The 7,578-nt window shown below is 35.4% G+C and overlaps 1 long non-coding RNA gene across 1 annotated transcript; it reads right to left on the reverse strand.

Moving 5' to 3' along the window:
• Nucleotides 1-734: 734 nt before the first annotated feature.
• On the reverse strand, nt 735-7,230 carry LOC141350362 (uncharacterized). Its single transcript, XR_012358471.1, has 2 exons — nt 7,094-7,230; nt 735-895 (listed from the first exon to the last, which is right to left on the reverse strand). It is a non-coding gene; the product is annotated as an uncharacterized lncRNA (long non-coding RNA).
• Between the last annotated feature and the right edge of the window lie 348 nt (nt 7,231-7,578).

Consider the following 7,578-nt stretch of genomic DNA (forward strand, 5'->3'; position numbering starts at 1 on the left):
GACGATCTGGATCTGTACTATCCTCATGTAAAAAATAAAATCTGCTGCAGCAAGCTTTAAGTGATGTATATTACATGTGCAGTGAAGAAAATCACAAAAAAGGCTACAGTATACTGTAGGTGACTCCATGAAGATCTCGCTCTTAAAGTGACAGTAGTCCATATTTTTCTGATCAAAAAATGATCCAATGTGTAACTGGAAAATCATTGTACTGTATGATCCAAACTTTGAGTTTTGTGACCCATTGAACCACTATTAAATGGTGCGTGTGGAGCTGGCTTGCATAGAAATCCAGATTTTTTCTTTGTTAAAAAACAACAGCATCAAAGAAGAAGAAGAAGAATATCAGAGCAAGCATTGTGGTCAGGGCCCTATAGGCTTTGTATTGGCAAAATCTGGCTCGTAGTCAAAACTAATTGAGGAACCCTGTGCTATTTGCTATTAATATCGAGTGGCATTTTCTTATCTGTGACTTCAGTTAATATTTCAGACTCAGAATCTGAAGTTTATAGATATTTCAGTTCAGTTAGAAGCAAATATTTGTATTAACGATTGTAATTTGATTATTTTATGTGTTTTGACAGATAGATGTTTTCTACATTAAAATTAATGTATTTTTTATTCTGGCTACTTGCATTTATGTCGGGCTACCAAAAACTGAAGAGTGCCTGCTTGAAGGGCTACCAGGAGTCAGAAATGTTGCGAGCCTTGACATAATAAAAGCAGAAGTCATTTAGTTTCAAAGATTTATACTGTATTTCTGTTTTCACTCATCTTGTCTTTCTGTACCCCGACTAGAAGGCGATGAGAACATCATCTCTCTCAGGACAGCAGGATGCCAAATGACGTGTGGCCAACATCACTTTCATGATTAATGATTGACTTTCACTTCAACCTGGAACACGACACAAAGAAAGAGAAAATGACGTCTCTCAGAGGACCGACACGTACGTCTCTTTTGAACAGAAGACGTTTTTCCCAGCATTAGACTGCCTGATCTCTTGTGTCACTCCTCACCACACCGCTGGCAGTCAATGAGAACGTAATGAAAAAAGCAGAAGAGAATTTTTGCTTTTGTTTTTTTTTATATAAATGAAGATAAATCACAACACTGCTGTGGGTTACGTATTTAACAATTCTGAGTAAATCTGAGAGATATGTTGCATTTGTCTGTATCAGTAATCTTTCCCTGAACATTTCAGTTTTTATGACTAATGAGGTAACTTTAGTTTTGTAACTTTTAAATGATAGCTTTAAGGTAATCTCATGTCAATTCATACATATTTTATAAGGTGGCTAATTTGTATTAATTTGTACAACCACATTTGATTTCGCCCCTTTTGACGTTGGGGTTAGGGGTGTGGTTTCATTATTGTTTATTTCCAATAAAGGTAAGTTTTTTGTATGATTCACTTCGTACAAATTCATATGAATAAGCAAACAAATTTTAATGAGATCAGGCTGGAAATATACAGAAATGATAGTTTAAACATCTTTAGCATATTTATATGTCAAACCTGTACTGTACAAACTTTTTATCTTATGGGCCTTATGATGTTATTTGCAGATGCACAATCACTCCAGATCGAAGGTTTAATGGCTGTGGTGTCACATGTCATTGGTTCATGTGTGTCTTGATGAAAAAGATAGTCAGGTTTGTAATGACATGATGTTGAGATAAAAAAGATTGAATTTTCCAATGCTTATATAATATCCTACTATCAGTGTTATTTAAATCACCAGGCTTGTATTGACCTCATACTGACGCTGTAGTTTATATTGCCAACAACAAATATTTTTCTTTGACGTGGTTTTCTGACAAACGGTCTTAGACATTGACAATTTAATCTTTTTAGGCAAAGAACAGACGCTCTCAGTTTCTCTTCAGATGTTCCTCAAATTTCAGCTCATTTTCAAATGTAAATGTGGCTTCTTATCCATCTGTTATTCTGATCCTGGAGTACTGGATCATTCAAAGGACTGTAGGACATCTAAGAAGAAATATCTAAATGTTTATTTTTATGTATATTGTGAACACAAATCACCTCTTCATTTATTTTTTGTGAGGAAACCCTCTGTGGTGTTGTTTGTATATTCTGCAGAAATTCTGACAGAAGATCAGTATTCATCAATCTAAAGCCTGTTTTTTTGTTTTTCGAGTGTTTATGTACACAAAAGAAAGTTGATGATATATTCTGTTCTCCGAGCTGTAAGCAGATCAATCTTAAAATGATCATTAACTGTGATCTGTAATCATGTTAACTCAGATGGCTTACATTTCAATGTCCTCACCTCATATATACAATTAATCAATCCAAGAGTGACAGGTATCACTCTTATTACTGCAAAACAAACAAAAATCCCTGAACAATCCCAAACACGTGGACTCTGCACAATCAATGGAAAACCGAATGGGGATTACACTTACAAGTGAAACAATTACATAATCGGCAAAAGCCTCAATTACAGCTATTTGCATTCATTTCTGTGCGTTTCGCTAGTATGTTTGTGGTGAATCAGAGATTTTAAAATTGATAAGTTGCCGTGTCCATTAGCCACTTACTCTGGATTTATTACTAAGAGCATAATTATTTGTTATTTACATTATATTATTTAGTTTGGGATGTTTAGAATTTACCATCCAGCTGTTTCAAAGAAAGTTATAAAGCATTTTCAAACTTCATTTATGCATTTGGCAGACGCTTACATTGCATTACAAGATATACATTTATTCAGCATGTTTGTTTCCTGGGTTTCAACCCATGACCTTTTGTAGTGGTAATGCATTGCTCTATCACTGAGCTATACCAGCTTGATCTCACAAAATACGTGAAATAGTCAAGGATTATTTTGCTCAGTTTTTCGTGTCATTGTCACATATTTTCACCATTTTACGTGCCCATGCCACGCATTTCTTTTCCGAGTCAGATTCATGTATTGGTTACTCAACTGCTTTTCCTATTTTCTTACAATTGTCGCTTCGGTTTGGGGTTAGAACGACTTTCTGTTACATAAAATGACATCCTTACTCAAACCCAACTCATACAACCCAAAAAGCATACATAAAAATAGTGTAAACCAATACTTAAAGTGACATCCTAATAAAAGCTATTAATCGGCAATAATAACCGCAATTACAATATTAAGCTGAATAATCATCAATTACAGGGTTTTTTGTCATAACCGTGCAGTCCTAACCCAGATTGTAGCATTTACTAGGGATGCTTCGATCGGGATTTTTGCAGCCGATACCGAGTACCGATTTCTTGTCATCATGAGCTGCAAAAATGTTTGCACTATGTAAAAAATGGTCTCAAATTGCGGCTGCATTGAGGAGCCCTAAAGTAAATAAAAAGATCGGTCCATGAGATTTTTGCGAACAAATTTTGCGAGTACTGATCGAGTCATTTAATGCGATGATCGATCGATTGAAGCATCCCCACCTGATATTATAACGAATTTTGGTCGATTGATTCACAGGTGGATTAGAGAGACACATTTTCATTCACAACTAGTGTTTGAATCCTGTCCACTTTCAATCACTTCTGTGAGACAGTCTATGGGTGAGTCATTAAAACACAAGAGGGAGAAATGTGGTTGAAAGTGGACAAGCTCAAAGCGGTCTAGACCCCGTTTACACCTCCATTTAGTGTCGTCCACTTGTGATCCGATCGACCAAAATGCATCTTAATACCAGGTGTAAACGCCACCGCTAACCCTAACTTCACAGAGGGCAACAACAAATCATAAAAAAAACGTACGAATGGTCATTTGATTTATTCTGAATATGCACAAATTGGAGCATCCTTGTTATATTTATGTTTGCTAACTTGCATGCCTTGCATGCCTGCTTGCCTGTCTGCTATCCCAGTAGTTTTCAAACTGGGGGCCGGGAGATGGTGCCAGGGGGGCCCCAGTTTTATAACATTTTATGAAGTACATTAATTTATCATGAATTCTGTGTAATTAAACCTAAAAAAATAAGGCTACTAACCAAAAGCACTACTTTTTTGTTTAATTTAGTGTTTTTTTATTAAAATGTTGAGTTTTAGGGGGGCCGCGAAGGAAAGCACAGTACACAAGGGGGGCCACACGCTGAAAAAGTTTGGGAACCACTGTGCTATCCTACCCTACCTGCCTGTCTACCATCCATCCATATCACCCTTTCAAAGAATTTATAATTTATTTGAATGCTTGTCAAAGGAGCGACTAACGTCAAACACACTTGAAATATGCCACAACAGGTGATACTTGAAAGTTTTGACATGAAGAAAGAGCTCTTCACATCCTCGGTAAGACTGAATGAGATGTTTTTTGATTTGTGTTTGTATCTGAAATATTCAGAATATTCAGACAGGATCAAAATGACCTCGCACATAACACTCCTTCCCAGACAAAGGTTTATCATAAAAGTCAACATCTGAAACCTGCCGTGTTTGCGTATGCGCCTCTGAAATATTTTCCACAGATAGTGTTAGAAACCAACAGAAGACATCCACCAGGGTCTTGTGTTCCTTTCCATAAAATCTCTATGTTTCCTCGTAATACACTGGGATTAAGGGATCTGTACACTACACAGTGATGTTATAATGACTAAATCATATGCGATGCGGCCCGGCAGTGTTTGTGTGAACATCCCAAAAAACATTTATCACGTCAATTCATGCTCACCACTATGTGATAGTCATGCGCATCACGTCAGTAAAGCCGGTTCCTTGATTAGTAGTAAATCGCACAAAACTGATGGCTCATAAAAGCACAGCTTTCCTCAAACAACGCATGCTGGATTTCAGGTTTCATTCATGTCTCAAGTGAAGAAGATACTTTATTCTGTCATGACGTCCAATTGACTGATTTTATTCATTTAATTTCCCTTTACATAGTTTATAACATCAGTAATACTTTCCATTACAGTCTTCCTGTCAACCGTATTAATCTCAGAAATTATAACAGGATTAAAATAGCAAAGTATAATCACAGGTTATTCAAATACATAATTTTTAATTAGTAGCCTGCTTTTCATTAGTATTAAACATTATTATACAGCTATAATGGAAAGTATGACCGTAGTCCTATTTATAGGTTACAGTGGTGGGTCATTACGGATTTGAAATGAATGTTGTCTGAATCAAACACATCTTGGTAAAATTATAGAGAAAATTACCTGCGATTATTCAGCTCAATTATGAAAACTGAACAGGAATGTCATAATAACTAAAGCTAATATTTTTGTTGCGTGCAAATCTTATGACTACGTGATGCACCATTATTATGTACCACTATGCCAACTTTTCAGGTAAATACATCGTATCTGATGTAAAATATGTAAATCGTAATAAAGGGCTATATATATATATAATGGGTTATAAATTTCGGGTTTTTTATGTAATGTAAGGGAGAACCGGGGTGAAGAGGGACAAAAATAACAAAGCGAGTCCTGACTACATTTTCATTCCAAACTATGACAGAATTTTTAGCACGCATCCCTTGACAGAGCTAAACAATATTGCGTTATTTCGTTATCGTTTCACACCTGTAGATCGATAAAGCAGTTTTCGACCATGATAAATAAATTCCTAAAGCAGTCATTTTTTTAATAACACGTTGTGGCCGGCGTATGTTTTCAATTGTTTCCAATGGAAGCACGTTTTTTCCACGCTCAGCGCTCAGTGTTTTAAAGCTTTGGTGTGCACGCCTCCTAAATGTAAGGAGTTCCTGTCAGGACGAAAGTAACACTTGTTACTTTTTTCACGCTGTTAAAGGCGGAGTCCACGATGTTTGAAAAACGCTTTGGAAAAGGAGACGGGCCGACTACCAAAACACACTTATAGCCAATCAGCAGTAAGGAGCATGTCTACTAACCGACATCCTTGCCGGGTTGCGTATGTGTGGGGCGGGTCTATTCTATTGGGGTAGGGGCATGTTTGTTTAGGTGATTTCAAATGTCAACATTGGCTTTCAAACATTGTGCACTCCGCCTTTAATACTGCTGCATTATGTTTTAGAATTTATATTATGCTAATTTAATTTAGTTTATTTTTTATTTCATACTTCGGGTTGCTTTTAAAACATTTGATTAAACTGAAAAAGTCCTTTTATATTTGTTCAAATGTTGTTACTGATTTACATATCTGTATGATCCCTTACGAAAATTAAACATGGTTTTATTGTGGTAAAAGTGCAACCATGATTTTTTTGGTGTATTGATTACTCTCAGCAAAACCATGGTTTTACTACACTAACCATGGTTTAACTATATGGTTTTTGATAGACATGATTTTCAATACCATGGTTATTATTATTTTTTTAAATCTTACTTCAGTAACCATGTTTTTTTTAACTGTGATAAAACCATGGTTAATTTTCGTAAGGGATTGATTGTTAAATATAACAGTATAACACCCACAGATATTAATAATAAACGTCACCATTTGAAGAGGGAGAATCTTACCGCTCACAGCCAGTGTTGGGTGTAATTAGTTACTGTAATTAAATTACTTTTCCTTTGAAAAAGTAAAGTAAGGGATTACTCTTATTTTTCTTGTAATCTAATTACAGTTACTTCTGATGTAACTAAATACTGTATATGGACTCTAAACAATTATATATACTATAATACAATAGTGGATTTAACATGGTTTAAGTTTACAATTCTTACTATTAACTGGTTGATTATTAGCATTAATATTAATGAGATGCTGGCTGTTTATTAATACTTAATAGCACATATTAATGCCTGATTCTGCAAAACCTTATTCTACATCCTTAACCCTCCCCATTTCTACCAATACTCAAAATTTATAACTTCTTTAGTATTAGTTGTTGGAGTATATTGAGGCAAAAGTAGTTAATAGTTAGTTAATAAAGAGAATTGGACCCTAAAGTGGGACCATAGTAATTGATGTACTTTTATTTATTCGAGCCATTTCAAGCCTATCCTTGTATCATGTACTAATAGGATTTAGCAAGTAATAAGTAATAAGTAATTAAATACTTTTTGGAGAGAGTAATTTGTAAAATAATCTAATTACATGATTGAAGGTGACTAGTAACTAGGTAACTAGTAATTAATTACTTTTTTTGAGTAACTTACCCAACACTGCTCACAGCACAGCGTCAATCCCAAAATCCACAGCCTGATAGGTCGCAGTGGGACGTGACGATTGACGCGCGTTGTTACCACACGCAGCAAATTACTGTCGCACGCGATCACGTGATTTTATGAGGCGAACAGACCGAACGGCATATGACGTCAAAGTAACGCGAGAGCGACCTGAGAGTGGGCTGCTTCCGATGCTTTTGAATCGTTCTCGCGGTACTTTGACAAACACATAATAACTGCACACACAAACGCTCTTCAATACAAACAAACATCAAACACTGTACACAAACTCTCTTCTTATGAATAACTGAAGCATTTATCTAAAATTATGATTACAAATTATGATGATAACAGTTTGTGTACTTAGTATTTTTAATTTATTTGATAAAAGCAAACACAATCAAGACAAAAGTCATAATATATCATGTTGTAGATATTCTGTGTTCTTTGGCCACAACATTAGACACAATAAGAAA

Source organism: Misgurnus anguillicaudatus, chromosome 18, assembly GCF_027580225.2.
Source record: "Misgurnus anguillicaudatus chromosome 18, ASM2758022v2, whole genome shotgun sequence".
NCBI classification, from domain to species: Eukaryota; Metazoa; Chordata; class Actinopteri; order Cypriniformes; family Cobitidae; genus Misgurnus; species Misgurnus anguillicaudatus.